The sequence below is a fragment of the Scyliorhinus torazame genome, chromosome 11 (assembly GCF_047496885.1).
Source record: "Scyliorhinus torazame isolate Kashiwa2021f chromosome 11, sScyTor2.1, whole genome shotgun sequence".
Classification (NCBI taxonomy): Eukaryota; Metazoa; Chordata; class Chondrichthyes; order Carcharhiniformes; family Scyliorhinidae; genus Scyliorhinus; species Scyliorhinus torazame.
The window spans coordinates 181,096,846-181,117,684 of NC_092717.1; the positions used below are offsets into that span (position 1 = coordinate 181,096,846).

At 46.1% G+C, this 20,839-nt stretch overlaps 5 non-coding genes across 5 annotated transcripts; all 5 read right to left on the reverse strand.

Annotated features, from left to right (window-relative positions):
- Nucleotides 1–782: 782 nt before the first annotated feature.
- On the reverse strand, nt 783–855 carry trnam-cau (transfer RNA methionine (anticodon CAU)). The gene has a single exon. It is a non-coding gene; the product is annotated as a tRNA-Met (tRNA).
- A 9,722-nt stretch (nt 856–10,577) lies between these two features.
- trnam-cau (transfer RNA methionine (anticodon CAU)) lies at nt 10,578–10,650 on the reverse strand. The gene has a single exon. It is a non-coding gene; the product is annotated as a tRNA-Met (tRNA).
- Nucleotides 10,651–12,539: 1,889 nt separating this feature from the next.
- On the reverse strand, nt 12,540–12,612 carry trnam-cau (transfer RNA methionine (anticodon CAU)). Its single transcript has one exon. It is a non-coding gene; the product is annotated as a tRNA-Met (tRNA).
- Nucleotides 12,613–14,500: 1,888 nt separating this feature from the next.
- trnam-cau (transfer RNA methionine (anticodon CAU)) lies at nt 14,501–14,573 on the reverse strand. Its single transcript has one exon. It is a non-coding gene; the product is annotated as a tRNA-Met (tRNA).
- Nucleotides 14,574–16,461: 1,888 nt separating this feature from the next.
- Nucleotides 16,462–16,534, reverse strand: trnam-cau (transfer RNA methionine (anticodon CAU)). Its single transcript has one exon. It is a non-coding gene; the product is annotated as a tRNA-Met (tRNA).
- Between the last annotated feature and the right edge of the window lie 4,305 nt (nt 16,535–20,839).

The following is a 20,839-nucleotide window of genomic DNA, read 5'->3' on the forward strand; positions in this document are numbered from 1 at the left end:
AACTGTATTGCCAAATGAATAGCTGAATTATAGCTTAACATGTTGTTGTCAAGGCAGAGGAAACATCTGTTCCTGGAGGAAGGCAGTCGACAACACGGTGGTGATGCTGCTGCAATTCCATCTGCATGCCAGCAAGAGTTCCTTTGAGCAGCAGTGCATCCAAAAAGTAGGCACTCACCTGCAAGCAAAGAAAGATTTCTATCACTGAGGCAGGGGTGTCGACTGTTCCCTTCCACTTGTGCTTACTGCAAATTTCCCTCCCAGTTTTTCTAATACGCACCTTCAGGCCCCTCACTGATCATTACCCGGCCACTGTGGTTTTCCATTCTGCTGGTGGTACAAGCTGCAGTTGCTTGGTCACGTTGAGTCGATTCGAAAAATCGCTGTGTTGAGGTAGCTGGCATAGCCAAAGCAGAATTGCTCTGCCGTTTTTCGAGTATCTTGGAGACAGAGACTGAAGTGATCCTGGGCAGCCAGAAACATGAAAACACAGCCAAGCTGGGGGAATTGTTGAAAATGTTAGAGAGCTGGATTAGCATGGTGGAGTCAGATAGATGGCCACATTCTTCACATTAATTTTCCCTTTGGGCAAAGCATCAGGCTCACCGGTCGTTTCATTGCAAGCAGTGGTGAGGCACTTTCAGATGTTTTTCATCTGCCACAACACAGTGATGCCGAATGATTTGCAGAGCTGCTGCAAGCAGGTTGTCTGCATTTCTATCAGCGGCGGAGATGGGAATATGAAATAAGTGGAAAAGGCGAAGGATTTTTAAATAAAAATCTGCCCTCTCTGAGGATTGAACTCAGGATCTTCAGATTATGAGACTGACGCACTGCCTACTGCGCTAAGAAGGCTTCTGTGTGTTGATGTTTGTTATAACATACACTTTGTTGAGGCATCAGGGAGCCCCCATGCACAATTCTACTGCTGTTACAACATCATTTTGCAGAAAGTGAGGACAATTGGCACACATTTGGGGCCGACCAGCGGGAATTAGCTCAAGTGGCAGAGCGCTAGCTTTGCATGTGAGAGGTAGTGGGATCAATGCCCACATTCTCCACTAGATTTTACACAAGAGACAAAACATCACGACCATCAGTTGTTTCATTCAAACCACAGTTCACACATTTCAATGCATTTTCCTCATGCTGCTGCACAGAGAAGACCAATCATTTGGAGGGCTGCTGCAAGCAAGTTGCCTTCCTTTCTGCCAACAGCAGAGATGGCAACGTGACATCAGAGGTTGGAAATCGTTTGAACACAATGCTGCCCTCCCTGAAGATTATCCTCAGGAACTTCAAATGATGGGATTGATGTGCTGCCGACTGCGATAAGGAGGCATGCACTGAATTGCTCTGCAGACAGCATGACCAGTTTTGCCATCCTTACAGTCTGCATCCTGCCAAAGTGAAAAATCTTCAGAAAACATTGAGGCAGCTTAGAGAAAAATACATCAGCTTGCGATGCAGACTCAGACACGTTATCCTTTAGAACACAGGTGCAACCTGCAAGGAGAAGCTGGCGATTCACAGTGTGCCCACACCTTTGTCATTAAGATGAAGGTGAAGCCCACAAGGGCTAAAAGGGATACGCTAAACAATCCCCGTCACAAAGCAATGCATGCTGAAACAATTGAGGGAGAGAGGGAGGAAGACATTAATTGAGATAGTGTCAGAAACATTGTGCATTTAAAAGGGGGCACAACCTACTGGCTGCTCAAAGTGTACCCACAGCTTTGGCTTTAAAATGCAGATAATGGCCTCAAGGGCTAAAAGGTGAACGGTCAACATTGAACAAACACTGTGGATTTTGAGGCTTTGCCTCAATGGCTCAGTTGGTACAGCAGAAGACCGGAGGCGTAAATACACCAAAGTCAACGCTAGCTTGCTGCTTGAATAGCGAATACAATTTATGGGTGCACTTTGAGAAGTAAGTGTGTGATAAACAATGCTTTGGTAGAAACTGTATTGCCAAATGAATAGCTGAATTATAGCTTAACATGTTGTTGTCAAGGCAGAGGAAACATCTTTTCCTGGAGGAAGGCAGTCGACAACACGGTGGTGATGCTGCTGCAATTCCATCTGCGTGCCAGCAGGAGTTCCTTTGAGCAGCAATGCATCCAAAAAGTAGGCACTCACCTGCAAGCAAAGGAAGATTTCTATCACTGAGGCAGGGGTGTCGACTGCTCCCTTCCACTTGTGCTGACTGCAAATTTCCCTCCCAGTTTTTCTAATACGAACCTTCAGGCCCCTCACTGATCATTACCCGGCCACTGTGGTTTTTCATTCCACTGGTGGTACAAGCTGCAGTTGCTTGGTCACGTTGAGTCGATTCGAAAAATCGCTGTGTTGAGGTAGCAGGCATAGCCAAAGCAGAATTGCTCTGCCGTTTTTCGAGTATCTTGGAGACAGAGACTGAAGTGATCCTGGGCAGCCAGAAACATGAAAACACAGCCAAGTTGGGGGAATTGTTGCAAATGTTAGAGAGCTGGATTAGCATGGTGGAGTCAGATAGATGGCCACATTCTTCACATTGATTTTCCCTTTGGGCAAAGCAGCAGGCTCACCGGTCGTTTCATTGCAAGCAGTGGTGAGGCACTTTCAGATGTTTTTCATCTGCCACAACACAGTGATGCCGAATGATTTGCAGAGCTGCTGCAAGCAGGTTGTCTGCATTTCTCTCAGCGGCGGAGATGGGAATATGAAATAAGTGGAAAAGGCGAAGGATTTTTAAATGAAAAGCTGCCCTCTCTGAGGATTGAACTCAGGACCTTCAGACTGACGTGCTGCCTACTGCGCTAAGAAGGCTTCCGCTTGTTGGTGTTTGTTATAACATATACTTTGTTGAGGCATCAGGGAGCCCCCATGCACAATTCTACTGCTGTTACAACATCATTTTGCAGAAAGTGAGGACAATTGGCACACATTTGGTGCCGACCAGGGGGAATTAGCTCAAGTGGCAGAGCGTTAGCTTTGCATGTGAGAGGTAGTGGGATTAATGCCCACATTATCCACTAGATTTTACACAAGAGACAAAACGTCACGACCATCAGTTGTTTCATTCAAACCACAGTTCACACATTTAAATGCATTTTCCTCATGCTGCTGCACAGAGAAGACCAATCATTTGGAGGGCTGCTGCAAGCAAGTTGCCTTCCTTTCTGCCAACAGCAGAGATGGCAACGTGACATCAGAGGTTGGAAATCGTTTGAACACAATGCTGCCCTCCCTGAAGATTATCCTCAGGAACTTCAAATGATGGGATTGATGTGCTGCCTACTGCGATAAGGAGGCATGCACTGAATTGCTCTGCAGACAGCATGACATGTTTTGACATCCTTACAGTCTGCATCCTGCCAAAGTGAAAAATCTTCAGAAAACATTGAGGCAGCTTAGAGAAAAATACATCAGCTTGTGATGCAGACTCAGACACGTTATCCTTTAGAACACAGGCGGAACCTGCAAGGAGAAGCTGGCGATTCACAGTGTGCCCACACCTTTGTAATTCAGATGAAGGTGAAGCCCACAAGGGCTAAAAGGGATACGCTAAACAATCCCCGTCACAAAGCAATGCATGCTGAAACAATTGAGGGATAGAGGGAGGAAGACATTAATTGAGATAGTGTCAGAAACATTGTGCATTTAAAGGGGGGCACAACCTACTGGTTGCTCAAAGTGTACCCACAGCTTTGGCTTTAAAATGCAGATAATGGCCTCAAGGGCTAAAAGGTGAACGGTCAACATTGAACAAACACTGTGGATTTTGAGGCTTTGCCTCAATGGCTCAGTTGGTACAGCAGAAGACCCGAGGCGTTAATACACCAAAGTCAACGCTAGGTCGCTTCTTGAATGGCGAATACAATTTATGGGTGCACTTTTAGAAGTAAGTGTGTGATAAACAATGCTTTGGTAGAAACTGTATTGCCAAATGAATAGCTGAATTATAGCTTAACATGTTGTTGTCAAGGCAGAGGAAACATCTTTTCCTGGAGGAAGGCAGTCGACAACACGGTGGTGATGCTGCTGCAATTCCATCTGCGTGCCAGCAGGAGTTCCTTTGAGCAGCAATGCATCCAAAAAGTAGGCACTCACCTGCAAGCAAAGGAAGATTTCTATCACTGAGGCAGGGGTGTCGACTGCTCCCTTCCACTTGTGCTGACTGCAAATTTCCCTCCCAGTTTTTCTAATACGAACCTTCAGGCCCCTCACTGATCATTACCCGGCCACTGTGGTTTTCCATTCCACTGGTGGTACAAGCTGCAGTTGCTTGGTCACGTTGAGTCGATTCGAAAAATCGCTGTGTTGAGGTAGCAGGCATAGCCAAAGCAGAATTGCTCTGCCGTTTTTCGAGTATCTTGGAGACAGAGACTGAAGTGATCCTGGGCAGCCAGAAACATGAAAACACAGCCAAGTTGGGGGAATTGTTGCAAATGTTAGAGAGCTGGATTAGCATGGTGGAGTCAGATAGATGGCCACATTCTTCACATTGATTTTCCCTTTGGGCAAAGCAGCAGGCTCACCGGTCGTTTCATTGCAAGCAGTGGTGAGGCACTTTCAGATGTTTTTCATCTGCCACAACACAGTGATGCCGAATGATTTGCAGAGCTGCTGCAAGCAGGTTGTCTGCATTTCTCTCAGCGGCGGAGATGGGAATATGAAATAAGTGGAAAAGGCGAAGGATTTTTAAATAAAAATCTGCTCTCTCTGAGGATTGAACTCAGAACCTTCAGACTATGAGACTGACATGCTGCCTTCTGCGCTAAGAAGGCTTCCTTTTGTTGGTGTTTGTTATAATATATACTTTGTTGAGGCATCAGGGAGCCCCCATGCACAATTCTACTGCTGTTACAACATCAATTTGCAGAAAGTGAGGACAATTGGCACACATTTGGTGCCGACCAGGGGGAATTAGCTCAAGTGGCAGAGCGTTAGCTTTGCATTTGAGAGGTAGTGGGATTAATGCCCACATTCTCCACTAGATTTTACACAAGAGACAAAACGTCACGACCATCAGTTGTTTCATTCAAACCACAGTTCACACATTTAAATGCATTTTCCTCATGCTGCTGCACAGAGAAGACCAATCATTTGGAGGGCTGCTGCAAGCAAGTTGCCTTCCTTTCTGCCAACAGCAGAGATGGCAACGTGACATCAGAGGTTGGAAATCGTTTGAACACAATGCTGCCCTCCCTGAAGATTATCCTCAGGAACTTCAAATGATGGGATTGATGTGCTGCCTACTGCGATAAGGAGGCATGCACTGAATTGCTCTGCAGACAGCATGACCAGTTTTGCCATCCTTACAGTCTGCATCCTGCCAAAGTGAAAAATCTTCAGAAAACATTGAGGCAGCTTAGAGAAAAATACATCAGCTTGCGATGCAGACTCAGACACGTTATCCTTTAGAACACAGGTGCAACCTGCAAGGAGAAGCTGGCGATTCACAGTGTGCCCACACCTTTGTCATTAAGATGAAGGTGAAGCCCACAAGGGCTAAAAGGGATACGCTAAACAATCCCCGTCACAAAGCAATGCATGCTGAAACAATTGAGGGAGAGAGGGAGGAAGACATTAATTGAGATAGTGTCAGAAACATTGTGCATTTAAAAGGGGGCACAACCTACTGGCTGCTCAAAGTGTACCCACAGCTTTGGCTTTAAAATGCAGATAATGGCCTCAAGGGCTAAAAGGTGAACGGTCAACATTGAACAAACACTGTGGATTTTGAGGCTTTGCCTCAATGGCTCAGTTGGTACAGCAGAAGACCCGAGGCGTTAATACACCAAAGTCAACGCTAGCTTGCTGCTTGAATAGCGAATACAATTTATGGGTGCACTTTGAGAAGTAAGTGTGTGATAAACAATGCTTTGGTAGAAACTGTATTGCCAAATGAATAGCTGAATTATAGCTTAACATGTTGTTGTCAAGGCAGAGGAAACATCTTTTCCTGGAGGAAGGCAGTCGACAACACGGTGGTGATGCTGCTGCAATTCCATCTGCGTGCCAGCAGGAGTTCCTTTGAGCAGCAATGCATCCAAAAAGTAGGCACTCACCTGCAAGCAAAGGAAGATTTCTATCACTGAGGCAGGGGTGTCGACTGCTCCCTTCCACTTGTGCTGACTGCAAATTTCCCTCCCAGTTTTTCTAATACGAACCTTCAGGCCCCTCACTGATCATTACCCGGCCACTGTGGTTTTCCATTCCACTGGTGGTACAAGCTGCAGTTGCTTGGTCACGTTGAGTCGATTCGAAAAATCGCTGTGTTGAGGTAGCAGGCATAGCCAAAGCAGAATTGCTCTGCCGTTTTTCGAGCATCTTGGAGACAGAGACTGAAGTGATCCTGGGCAGCCAGAAACATGAAAACACAGCCAAGTTGGGAGAATTGTTGCAAATGTTAGAGAGCTGGATTAGCATGGTGGAGTCAGATAGATGGCCACATTCTTCACATTGATTTTCCCTTTGGGCAAAGCATCAGGCTCACCGGTCGTTTCATTGCAAGCAGTGGTGAGGCACTTTCAGATGTTTTTCATCTGCCACAACACAGTGATGCCGAATGATTTGTAGAGCTGCTGCAAGCAGGTTGTCTGCATTTCTCTCAGCGGCGGAGATGGGAATATGAAATAAGTGGAAAAGGCGAAGGATTTTTAAATAAAAATCTGCTCTCTCTGAGGATTGAACTCAGGACCTTCAGACTATGAGACTGACATGCTGCCTTCTGCGCTAAGAAGGCTTCCTTTTGTTGGTGTTTGTTATAATATATACTTTGTTGAGGCATCAGGGAGCCCCCATGCACAATTCTACTGCTGTTACAACATCAATTTGCAGAAAGTGAGGACAATTGGCACACATTTGGTGCCGACCAGGGGGAATTAGCTCAAGTGGCAGAGCGTTAGCTTTGCATTTGAGAGGTAGTGGGATTAATGCCCACATTCTCCACTAGATTTTACACAAGAGACAAAACGTCACGACCATCAGTTGTTTCATTCAAACCACAGTTCACACATTTAAATGCATTTTCCTCATGCTGCTGCACAGAGAAGACCAATCATTTGGAGGGCTGCTGCAAGCAAGTTGCCTTCCTTTCTGCCAACAGCAGAGATGGCAACGTGACATCAGAGGTTGGAAATCGTTTGAACACAATGCTGCCCTCCCTGAAGATTATCCTCAGGAACTTCAAATGATGGGATTGATGTGCTGCCTACTGCGATAAGGAGGCATGCACTGAATTGCTCTGCAGACAGCATGACCAGTTTTGCCATCCTTACAGTCTGCATCCTGCCAAAGTGAAAAATCTTCAGAAAACATTGAGGCAGCTTAGAGAAAAATACATCAGCTTGCGATGCAGACTCAGACACGTTATCCTTTAGAACACAGGTGCAACCTGCAAGGAGAAGCTGGCGATTCACAGTGTGCCCACACCTTTGTCATTAAGATGAAGGTGAAGCCCACAAGGGCTAAAAGGGATACGCTAAACAATCCCCGTCACAAAGCAATGCATGCTGAAACAATTGAGGGAGAGAGGGAGGAAGACATTAATTGAGATAGTGTCAGAAACATTGTGCATTTAAAAGGGGGCACAACCTACTGGCTGCTCAAAGTGTACCCACAGCTTTGGCTTTAAAATGCAGATAATGGCCTCAAGGGCTAAAAGGTGAACGGTCAACATTGAACAAACACTGTGGATTTTGAGGCTTTGCCTCAATGGCTCAGTTGGTACAGCAGAAGACCCGAGGCGTTAATACACCAAAGTCAACGCTAGCTTGCTGCTTGAATAGCGAATACAATTTATGGGTGCACTTTGAGAAGTAAGTGTGTGATAAACAATGCTTTGGTAGAAACTGTATTGCCAAATGAATAGCTGAATTATAGCTTAACATGTTGTTGTCAAGGCAGAGGAAACATCTTTTCCTGGAGGAAGGCAGTCGACAACACGGTGGTGATGCTGCTGCAATTCCATCTGCGTGCCAGCAGGAGTTCCTTTGAGCAGCAATGCATCCAAAAAGTAGGCACTCACCTGCAAGCAAAGGAAGATTTCTATCACTGAGGCAGGGGTGTCGACTGCTCCCTTCCACTTGTGCTGACTGCAAATTTCCCTCCCAGTTTTTCTAATACGAACCTTCAGGCCCCTCACTGATCATTACCCGGCCACTGTGGTTTTCCATTCCACTGGTGGTACAAGCTGCAGTTGCTTGGTCACGTTGAGTCGATTCGAAAAATCGCTGTGTTGAGGTAGCAGGCATAGCCAAAGCAGAATTGCTCTGCCGTTTTTCGAGCATCTTGGAGACAGAGACTGAAGTGATCCTGGGCAGCCAGAAACATGAAAACACAGCCAAGTTGGGAGAATTGTTGCAAATGTTAGAGAGCTGGATTAGCATGGTGGAGTCAGATAGATGGCCACATTCTTCACATTGATTTTCCCTTTGGGCAAAGCATCAGGCTCACCGGTCGTTTCATTGCAAGCAGTGGTGAGGCACTTTCAGATGTTTTTCATCTGCCACAACACAGTGATGCCGAATGATTTGTAGAGCTGCTGCAAGCAGGTTGTCTGCATTTCTATCAGTGGCGGAGATGGGAATATGAAATAAGTGGAAAACGCGAAGGATTTTTTAATAAAAATCTGCCCTTTCTGAGGATTGAACTCACGACCTTCACATTACGAGACTGACACGCTGCCTTCTGCGCTAAGAAGGCTTCCGTTTGTTGGCGTTTGTTATAACATATACTTTGTTGAGGCATCAGGGAGCCCCTCTGCACAATTCTACTGCTGTTACAACATCATTTTGCAGAAAGTGAGGACAATTGGCACACTTTTGGTGCCCACCAGGGGGAATTAGCTCAAGTGGCAGAGCGAAAGCTTTGCATGTGGGAGGTAGTGGGATCAATGCCCACATTCTCCACTAGATTTTACACAAGAGACAAAACGTCACGACCATCAGTTGTTTCATTCAAACCACAGTTCACACATTTAAATGCATTTTCCTCATGCTGCTGCACAGAGAAGACCAATCATTTGGAGGACTGCTGCAAGCAACTTGCCTTCCTTTCTGCCAACAGCAGAGATGGCAACGTGACATCAGAGGTTGGAAATCGTTTGAACACAATGCTGCCCTTCCTGAAGATTATCCTCAGGAACTTCAAATGATGGGATTTATGTGCTGCCTACTGCGATAAGGAGGCATGCACTGAATTGCTCTGCAGACAGCATGACCAGTTTTGCCATCCTTACAGTCTGCATCCTGCCAAAGTGAAAAATCTTCAGAAAACATTGAGGCAGCTTAGAGAAAAATACATCAGCTTGCGATGCAGACTCAGACACGTTATCCCTTAGAACACAGGCGCAACCTGCAAGGAGAAGCTGGCGATTCACAGTGTGGCCACACCTTTGTCATTAAGATGAAGGTGAAGCCCACAAGGGCTAAAAGGGATACGCTAAACAATCCCCGTCACAAAGCAATGCATGCTGAAACAATTGAGGGAGAGAGGGAGGAAGACATTAATTGAGATAGTGTCAGAAACATTGTGCATTTAAAAGGAGGCCCAACCTACTGGCTGCTCAAAGTGTACCCACAGCTTTGGCTTTAAAATGCAGATAATGGCCTCAAGGGCTAAAAGGTGAACGGTCAACATTGAACAAACACTGTGGATTTTGAGGCTTTGCCTCAATGGCTCAGTTGGTACAGCAGAAGACCCGAGGCGTTAATACACCAAAGTCAACGCTAGGTCGCTTCTTGAATGGCGAATACAATTTATGGGTGCACTTTTAGAAGTAAGTGTGTGATAAACAATGCTTTGGTAGAAACTGTATTGCCAAATGAATAGCTGAATTATAGCTTAACATGTTGTTGTCAAGGCAGAGGAAACATCTTTTCCTGGAGGAAGGCAGTCGACAACACGGTGGTGATGCTGCTGCAATTCCATCTGCGTGCCAGCAGGAGTTCCTTTGAGCAGCAATGCATCCAAAAAGTAGGCACTCACCTGCAAGCAAAGGAAGATTTCTATCACTGAGGCAGGGGTGTCGACTGCTCCCTTCCACTTGTGCTGACTGCAAATTTCCCTCCCAGTTTTTCTAATACGCACCTTCAGGCCCCTCACTGATCTTACCCGGCCACTGTGGTTTTCCATTCTACTGGTGGTACAAGCTGCAGTTGCTTGGTCACGTTGAGTCGATTCGAAAAATCGCTGTGTTGAGGTAGCAGGCATAGCCAAAGCAGAATTGCTCTGCCGTTTTTCGAGTATCTTGGAGACAGAGACTGAAGTGATCCTGGGCAGCCAGAAACATGAAAACACAGCCAAGTTGGGGGAATTGTTGCAAATGTTAGAGAGCTGGGTTAGCATGGTGGAGTCAGATAGATGGCCACATTCTTCACATTGATTTTCCCTTTGGGCAAAGCATCAGGCTCACCGGTCGTTTCATTGCAAGCAGTGGTGAGGCACTTTCAGATGTTTTTCATCTGCCACAACACAGTGATGCCGAATGATTTGCAGAGCTGCTGCAAGCAGGTTGTCTGCATTTCTCTCAGCGGCGGAGATGGGAATATGAAATAAGTGGAAAAGGCGAGGATTTTTAAATAAAAATCTGCCCTCTCTGAGGATTGAACTCAGGACCTTCAGATTATGAGACTGACGCGCTGCCTACTGCGCTAAGAAGGCTTCTGTTTGTCAGTATTTGTTAAAACATATACTTTGTTGAGGGATCAGGGAGCCCCCATTCACAATTCTACTGCTGTCACAACATCATTTTGCAGAAAGTGAGGACAATTGGCACATATTTGGTGCCGAGCAGGGGGAATTAGCTCAAGTGGCAGAGCGCTAGCTTTGCATGTGGGAGGTAGTGGGATTGATGCCCACATTCTCCACTAGATTTTACTCAAGAGACAAAACGTCACGACCGCCAGTTGTTTCATTCAAACCACAGTTCACACATTTAAATGCATTTTCCTCATGCTGCTGCACAGAGAAGACCAATCATTTGGAGGGCTGCTGCAAGCAAGTTGCCTTCCTTTCTGCCAACAGCAGAGAAGGCAACGTGACATCAGAGGTTGGAAATCGTTTGAACACAATGCTGCCCTCCCTGAAGATTATCCTCAGGAACTTCAAATGATGGGATTGATGTGCTGCCTACTGCGATAAGGAGGCATGCACTGAATTGCTCTGCAGACAGCATGACCATGTTTTGACATCCTTACAGTCTGCATCCTGCCAAAGTGAAAAATCTTCAGAAAACATTGAGGCAGCTTAGAGAAAAATACATCAGCTTGCGATGCAGACTCAGCCACGTTATCCCTTAGAACACAGGCGCAACCTGCAAGGAGAAGCTGGCGATTCACAGTGTGCCCACACCTTTGTCATTAAGATGAAGGTGAAGCCCACAAGGGCTAAAAGGGATACGCTAAACAATCCCCGTCACAAAGCAATGCATGCTGAAACAATTGAGGGAGAGAGGGAGGAAGACATTAATTGAGATAGTGTCAGAAACATTGTGCATTTAAAAGGAGGCACAACCTACTGGCTGCTCAAAGTGTACCCACAGCTTTGGCTTTAAAATGCAGATAATGGCCTCAAGGGCTAAAAGGTGAACGGTCAACATTGAACAAACACTGTGGATTTTGAGGCTTTGCCTCAATGGCTCAGTTGGTGCAGCAGAAGACCCGAGGCGTTAATACACCAAAGTCAACGCTAGGTCGCTTCTTGAATGGCGAATACAATTTATGGGTGCACTTTTAGAAGTAAGTGTGTGATAAACAATGCTTTGGTAGAAACTGTATTGCCAAATGAATAGCTGAATTATAGCTTAACATGTTGTTGTCAAGGCAGAGGAAACATCTTTTCCTGGAGCAAGGCAGTCGACAACACGGTGGTGATGCTGCTGCAATTCCATCTGCGTGCCAGCAGGAGTTCCTTTGAGCAGCAGTGCATCCAAAAAGTAGGCACTCACCTGCAAGCAAAGGAAGATTTCTATCACTGAGGCAGGGGTGTCGACTGCTCCCTTCCACTTGTGCTGACTGCAAATTTCCCTCCCAGTTTTTCTAATACGCACCTTCAGGCCCCTCACTGATCATTACCCGGCCACTGTGGTTTTCCATTCTACTGGTGGTACAAGCTGCAGTTGCTTGGTCACGTTGTGTCGATTCGAAAAATCGCTGTGTTGAGGTAGCAGGCATAGCCAAAGCATAATTGCTCTGCCGTTTTTCGAGTATCTTGGAGACAGAGACTGAAGTGATCCTTGGCAGCCAGAAACATGAAAACACAGCCAAGTTGGGGGAATTGTTGCAAATGTTAGAGAGCTGGATTAGCATGGTGGAGTCAGATAGATGGCCACATTCTTCACATTGATTTTCCCTTTGGGCAAAGCATCAGGCTCCCCGGTCGTTTCATTGCAAGCAGTGGTGAGGCACTTTCAGATGTTTTTCATCTGCCACAACACAGTGATGCCGAATGATTTGCAGAGCTGCTGCAAGCAGGTTGTCTGCATTTCTATCAGCGGCGGAGATGGGAATATGAAATAAGTGGAAAAGGCGAAGGATTTTTTAATAAAAATCTGCCCTCTCTGAGGATTGAACTCAGGACCTTCAGATTATGAGACTGACACGCTGCCTACTGCGCTAAGAAGGCTTCCGTTTGTTGGTGTTTGTTATAACATATACTTTGTTGAGGCATCAGGGAGCCCCCATGCACAATTCGACTGCTGTTACAACATCATTTTGCAGAAAGTGAGGACAATTGGCACACATTTGGTGCCGAGCAGGGGGAATTAGCTCAAGTGGCAGAGCGCTCGCTTTGCATGTGAGAGGCAGTGGGATCAACGCCCACATCCTCCGCGAGATTTTACTCAAGAGACAAAACGTCACGACCACCAGTTGTTTCATTCAAACCACAGTTCACACATTTCAATGCATTTTCCTCATGCTGCTGCACAGAGAAGACCAATCATTTGGAGGGCTGCTGCAAGCAAGTTGCCTTCCTTTCTGCCAACAGCAGAGATGGCAACGTGACATCAGAGGTTGGAAATCGTTTGAACACAATGCTGCCCTCCCTGAAGATTATCCTCAGGAACTTCAAATGATGGGATTGATGTGCTGCCTACTGCGATAAGGAGGCATGCACTGAATTGCTCTGCAGACAGCATGACCAGTTTTGCCATCCTTACAGTCTGCATCCTGCCAAAGTGAAAAATCTTCAGAAAACATTGAGGCAGCTTAGAGAAAAATACATCAGCTTGCGATGCAGACTCAGACACGTTATCCCTTAGAACACAGGCGCAACCTGCAAGGAGAAGCTGGCCATTCACAGTGTGCCCACACCTTTGTCATTAAGATGAAGGTGAAGCCCACAAGGGCTAAAAGGGATACGCTAAACAATCCCCGTCACAAAGCAATGCATGCTGAAACAATTGAGGGAGAGAGGGAGGAAGACATTAATTGAGATAGTGTCAGAAACATTGTGCATTTAAAAGGAGGCCCAACCTACTGGCTGCTCAAAGTGTACCCACAGCTTTGGCTTTAAAATGCAGATAATGGCCTCAAGGGCTAAAAGGTGAACGGTCAACATTGAACAAACACTGTGGATTTTGAGGCTTTGCCTCAATGGCTCAGTTGGTGCAGCAGAAGACCCGAGGCGTTAATACACCAAAGTCAACGCTAGGTCGCTTCTTGAATGGCGAATACAATTTATGGGTGCACTTTTAGAAGTAAGTGTGTGATAAACAATGCTTTGGTAGAAACTGTATTGCCAAATGAATAGCTGAATTATAGCTTAACATGTTGTTGTCAAGGCAGAGGAAACATCTTTTCCTGGAGCAAGGCAGTCGACAACACGGTGGTGATGCTGCTGCAATTCCATCTGCGTGCCAGCAGGAGTTCCTTTGAGCAGCAGTGCATCCAAAAAGTAGGCACTCACCTGCAAGCAAAGGAAGATTTCTATCACTGAGGCAGGGGTGTCGACTGCTCCCTTCCACTTGTGCTGACTGCAAATTTCCCTCCCAGTTTTTCTAATACGCACCTTCAGGCCCCTCACTGATCATTACCCGGCCACTGTGGTTTTCCATTCTACTGGTGGTACAAGCTGCAGTTGCTTGGTCACGTTGTGTCGATTCGAAAAATCGCTGTGTTGAGGTAGCAGGCATAGCCAAAGCATAATTGCTCTGCCGTTTTTCGAGTATCTTGGAGACAGAGACTGAAGTGATCCTTGGCAGCCAGAAACATGAAAACACAGCCAAGTTGGGGGAATTGTTGCAAATGTTAGAGAGCTGGATTAGCATGGTGGAGTCAGATAGATGGCCACATTCTTCACATTGATTTTCCCTTTGGGCAAAGCATCAGGCTCCCCGGTCGTTTCATTGCAAGCAGTGGTGAGGCACTTTCAGATGTTTTTCATCTGCCACAACACAGTGATGCCGAATGATTTGCAGAGCTGCTGCAAGCAGGTTGTCTGCATTTCTATCAGCGGCGGAGATGGGAATATGAAATAAGTGGAAAAGGCGAAGGATTTTTTAATAAAAATCTGCCCTCTCTGAGGATTGAACTCAGGACCTTCAGATTATGAGACTGACACGCTGCCTACTGCGCTAAGAAGGCTTCCGTTTGTTGGTGTTTGTTATAACATATACTTTGTTGAGGCATCAGGGAGCCCCCATGCACAATTCGACTGCTGTTACAACATCATTTTGCAGAAAGTGAGGACAATTGGCACACATTTGGTGCCGAGCAGGGGGAATTAGCTCAAGTGGCAGAGCGCTCGCTTTGCATGTGAGAGGCAGTGGGATCAACGCCCACATCCTCCGCGAGATTTTACTCAAGAGACAAAACGTCACGACCACCAGTTGTTTCATTCAAACCACAGTTCACACATTTCAATGCATTTTCCTCATGCTGCTGCACAGAGAAGACCAATCATTTGGAGGGCTGCTGCAAGCAAGTTGCCTTCCTTTCTGCCAACAGCAGAGATGGCAACGTGACATCAGAGGTTGGAAATCGTTTGAACACAATGCTGCCCTCCCTGAAGATTATCCTCAGGAACTTCAAATGATGGGATTGATGTGCTGCCTACTGCGATAAGGAGGCATGCACTGAATTGCTCTGCAGACAGCATGACCAGTTTTGCCATCCTTACAGTCTGCATCCTGCCAAAGTGAAAAATCTTCAGAAAACATTGAGGCAGCTTAGAGAAAAATACATCAGCTTGCGATGCAGACTCAGACACGTTATCCCTTAGAACACAGGCGCAACCTGCAAGGAGAAGCTGGCCATTCACAGTGTGCCCACACCTTTGTCATTAAGATGAAGGTGAAGCCCACAAGGGCTAAAAGGGATACGCTAAACAATCCCCGTCACAAAGCAATGCATGCTGAAACAATTGAGGGAGAGAGGGAGGAAGACATTAATTGAGATAGTGTCAGAAACATTGTGCATTTAAAAGGAGGCCCAACCTACTGGCTGCTCAAAGTGTACCCACAGCTTTGGCTTTAAAATGCAGATAATGGCCTCAAGGGCTAAAAGGTGAACGGTCAACATTGAACAAACACTGTGGATTTTGAGGCTTTGCCTCAATGGCTCAGTTGGTACAGCAGAAGACCGGAGGCGTTAATACACCAAAGTCAACGCTAACTTGCTGCTTGAATAGCGAATACAATTTATGGGTGCACTTTGAGAAGTAAGTGTGTGATAAACTATGCTTTGGTAGAAACTGTATTGCCAAATGAATAGCTGAATTATAGCTTAACATGTTGTTGTCAAGGCAGAGGAAACATCTTTTCCTGGAGGAAGGCAGTCGACAACACGGTGGTGATGCTGCTGCAATTCCATCTGCATGCCAGCAAGAGTTCCTTTGAGCAGCAGTGCATCCAAAAAGTAGGCACTCACCTGCAAGCAAAGAAAGATTTCTATCACTGAGGCAGGGGTGTCGACTGCTCCCTTCCACTTGTGCTGACTGCAAATTTCCCTCCCAGTTTTTCTAATACGAACCTTCAGGCCCCTCACTGATCATTACCCGGCCACTGTGGTTTTTCATTCCACTGGTGGTACAAGCTGCAGTTGCTTGGTCACGTTGAGTCGATTCGAAAAATCGCTGTGTTGAGGTAGCAGGCATAGCCAAAGCAGAATTGCTCTGCCGTTTTTCGAGTATCTTGGAGACAGAGACTGAAGTGATCCTGGGCAGCCAGAAACATGAAAACACAGCCAAGTTGGGGGAATTGTTGCAAATGTTAGAGAGCTGGATTAGCATGGTGGAGTCAGATAGATGGCCACATTCTTCACATTGATTTTCCCTTTGGGCAAAGCAGCAGGCTCACCGGTCGTTTCATTGCAAGCAGTGGTGAGGCACTTTCAGATGTTTTTCATCTGCCACAACACAGTGATGCCGAATGATTTGCAGAGCTGCTGCAAGCAGGTTGTCTGCATTTCTCTCAGCGGCGGAGATGGGAATATGAAATAAGTGGAAAAGGCGAAGGATTTTTAAATGAAAAGCTGCCCTCTCTGAGGATTGAACTCAGGACCTTCAGACTATGAGACTGACGTGCTGCCTACTGCGCTAAGAAGGCTTCCGCTTGTTGGTGTTTGTTATAACATATACTTTGTTGAGGCATCAGGGAGCCCCCATGCACAATTCTACTGCTGTTACAACATCATTTTGCAGAAAGTGAGGACAATTGGCACACATTTGGTGCCGACCAGGGGGAATTATCTCAAGTGGCAGAGCGTTAGCTTTGCATGTGAGAGGTAGTGGGATTAATGCCCACATTATCCACTAGATTTTACACAAGAGACAAAACGTCACGACCATCAGTTGTTTCATTCAAACCACAGTTCACACATTTAAATGCATTTTCCTCATGCTGCTGCACAGAGAAGACCAATCATTTGGAGGGCTGCTGCAAGCAAGTTGCCTTCCTTTCTGCCAACAGCAGAGATGGCAACGTGACATCAGAGGTTGGAAATCGTTTGAACACAATGCTGCCCTCCCTGAAGATTATCCTCAGGAACTTCAAATGATGGGATTGATGTGCTGCCTACTGCGATAAGGAGGCATGCACTGAATTGCTCTGCAGACAGCATGACATGTTTTGACATCCTTACAGTCTGCATCCTGCCAAAGTGAAAAATCTTCAGAAAACATTGAGGCAGCTTAGAGAAAAATACATCAGCTTGTGATGCAGACTCAGACACGTTATCCTTTAGAACACAGGCGGAACCTGCAAGGAGAAGCTGGCGATTCACAGTGTGCCCACACCTTTGTCATTCAGATGAAGGTGAAGCCCACAAGGGCTAAAAGGGATACGCTAAACAATCCCCGTCACAAAGCAATGCATGCTGAAACAATTGAGGGATAGAGGGAGGAAGACATTAATTGAGATAGTGTCAGAAACATTGTGCATTTAAAGGGGGGCACAACCTACTGGTTGCTCAAAGTGTACCCACAGCTTTGGCTTTAAAATGCAGATAATGGCCTCAAGGGCTAAAAGGTGAACGGTCAACATTGAACAAACACTGTGGATTTTGAGGCTTTGCCTCAATGGCTCAGTTGGTACAGCAGAAGACCCGAGGCGTTAATACACCAAAGACACTAGGTCGCTTCTTGAATGGCGAATACAATTTATGGGTGCACTTTTAGAAGTAAGTGTGTGATAAACAATGCTTTGGTAGAAACTGTATTGCCAAATGAATAGTTGAATTATAGCTTAACATGTTGTTGTCAAGGCAGAGGAAACATCTTTTCCTGGAGGAAGGCAGTCGACAACACGGTGGTGATGCTGCTGCAATTCCATCTGCGTGCCAGCAGGAGTTCCTTTGAGCAGCAATGCATCCAAAAAGTAGGCACTCACCTGCAAGCAAAGGAAGATTTCTATCACTGAGGCAGGGGTGTCGACTGCTCCCTTCCACTTGTGCTGACTGCAAATTTCCCTCCCAGTTTTTCTAATACGAACCTTCAGGCCCCTCACTGATCATTACCCGGCCACTGTGGTTTTCCATTCCACTGGTGGTACAAGCTGCAGTTGCTTGGTCACGTTGAGTCGATTCGAAAAATCGCTGTGTTGAGGTAGCAGGCATAGCCAAAGCAGAATTGCTCTGCCGTTTTTCGAGTATCTTGGAGACAGAGACTGAAGTGATCCTGGGCAGCCAGAAACATGAAAACACAGCCAAGTTGGGGGAATTGTTGCAAATGTTAGAGAGCTGGATTAGCATGGTGGAGTCAGATAGATGGCCACATTCTTCACATTGATTTTCCCTTTGGGCAAGCAGCAGGCTCACCGGTCGTTTCATTGCAAGCAGTGGTGAGGCACTTTCAGATGTTTTTCATCTGCCACAACACAGTGATGCCGAATGATTTGCAGAGCTGCTGCAAGCAGGTTGTCTGCATTTCTCTCAGCGGCGGGGATGGGAATATGAAATAAGTGGAAAAGGCGAAGGATTTTTAAATAAAAATCTGCTCTCTCTGAGGATTGAACTCAGGACCTTCAGACTATGAGACTGACGTGCTGCCTACTGCGCTAAGAAGGCTTCCTTTTGTTGATGTTTGTTATAATATATACTTTGTTGAGGCATCAGGGAGCCCCCATGCACAATTCTACTGCTGTTACAACATCAATTTGCAGAAAGTGAGGACAATTGGCACACATTTGGTGCCGACCAGGGGGAATTAGCTCAAGTGGCAGAGCGTTAGCTTTGCATTTGAGAGGTAGTGGGATTAATGCCCACATTCTCCACTAGATTTTACACAAGAGACAAAACGTCACGACCATCAGTTGTTTCATTCAAACCACAGTTCACACATTTCAATGCATTTTCCTCATGCTGCTGCACAGAGAAGACCAATCATTTGGAGGGCTGCTGCAAGCAAGTTGCCTTCCTTTCTGCCAACAGCAGAGATGGCAACGTGACATCAGAGGTTGGAAATCGTTTGAACACAATGCTGCCCTCCCTGAAGATTATCCTCAGGAACTTCAAATGATGGGATTGATGTGCTGCCTACTGCGATAAGGAGGCATGCACTGAATTGCTCTGCAGACAGCATGACCAGTTTTGCCATCCTTACAGTCTGCATCCTGCCAAAGTGAAAAATCTTCAGAAAACATTGAGGCAGCTTAGAGAAAAATACATCAGCTTGCGATGCAGACTCAGACACGTTATCCTTTAGAACACAGGTGCAACCTGCAAGGAGAAGCTGGCGATTCACAGTGTGCCCACACTTTTGTCATTAAGATGAAGGTGAAGCCCACAAGGGCTAAAAGGGATACGCTAAACAATCCCCGTCACAAAGCAATGCATGCTGAAACAATTGAGGGAGAGAGGGAGGAAGACATTAATTGAGATAGTGTCAGAAACATTGTGCATTTAAAAGGGGGCACAACCTACTGGCTGCTCAAAGTGTACCCACAGCTTTGGCTTTAAAATGCAGATAATGGCCTCAAGGGCTAAAAGGTGAACGGTCAACATTGAACAAACACTGTGGATTTTGAGGCTTTGCCTCAATGGCTCAGTTGGTGCAGCAGAAGACCCGAGGCGTTAATACACCAAAGTCAACGCTAGCTTGCTGCTTGAATAGCGAATACAATTTATGGGTGCACTTTGAGAAGTAAGTGTGTGATAAACAATGCTTTGGTAGAAACTGTATTGCCAAATGAATAGCTGAATTATAGCTTAACATGTTGTTGTCAAGGCAGAGGAAACATCTTTTCCTGGAGGAAGGCAGTCGACAACACGGTGGTGATGCTGCTGCAATTCCATCTGCGTGCCAGCAGGAGTTCCTTTGAGCAGCAATGCATCCAAAAAGTAGGCACTCACCTGCAAGCAAAGGAAGATTTCTATCACTGAGGCAGGGGTGTCGACTGCTCCCTTCCACTTGTGCTGACTGCAAATTTCCCTCCCAGTTTTTCTAATACGAACCTTCAGGCCCCTCACTGATCATTACCCGGCCACTGTGGTTTTCCATTCCACTGGTGGTACAAGCTGCAGTTGCTTGGTCACGTTGAGTCGATTCGAAAAATCGCTGTGTTGAGGTAGCAGGCATAGCCAAAGCAGAATTGCTCTGCCGTTTTTCGAGTATCTTGGAGACAGAGACTGAAGTGATCCTGGGCAGCCAGAAACATTAAAACACAGCCAAGTTGGGAGAATTGTTGCAAATGTTAGAGAGCTGGATTAGCATGGTGGAGTCAGATAGATGGCCACATTCTTCACATTGATTTTCCCTTTGGGCAAAGCATCAGGCTCACCGGTCGTTTCATTGCAAGCAGTGGTGAGGCACTTTCAGATGTTTTTCATCTGCCACAACACAGTGATGCCGAATGATTTGTAGAGCTGCTGCAAGCAGGTTGTCTGCATTTCTATCAGTGGCGGAGATGGGAATATGAAATAAGTGGAAAACGCGAAGGATTTTTTAATAAAAATCTGCCCTTTCTGAAGATTGAACTCACGACCTTCACATTACGAGACTGACACGCTGCCTTCTGCGCTAAGAAGGCTTCCGTTTGTTGGCGTTTGTTATAACATATACTTTGTTGAGGCATCAGGGAGCCCCTCTGCACAATTCTACTGCTGTTACAACATCATTTTGCAGAAAGTGAGGACAATTGGCACACGTTTGGTGCCCACCAGGGGGAATTAGCTCAAGTGGCAGAGCGAACGCTTTGCATGTGGGAGGTAGTGGGATCAATGCCCACATTCTCCACTAGATTTTACACAAGAGACAAAACGTCACGACCATCAGTTGTTTCATTCAAACCACAGTTCACACATTTAAATGCGTTTTCCTCATGCTGCTGCACAGAGAAGACCAATCATTTGGAGGACTGCTGCAAGCAACTTGCCTTCCTTTCTGCCAACAGCAGAGATGGCAACGTGACATCAGA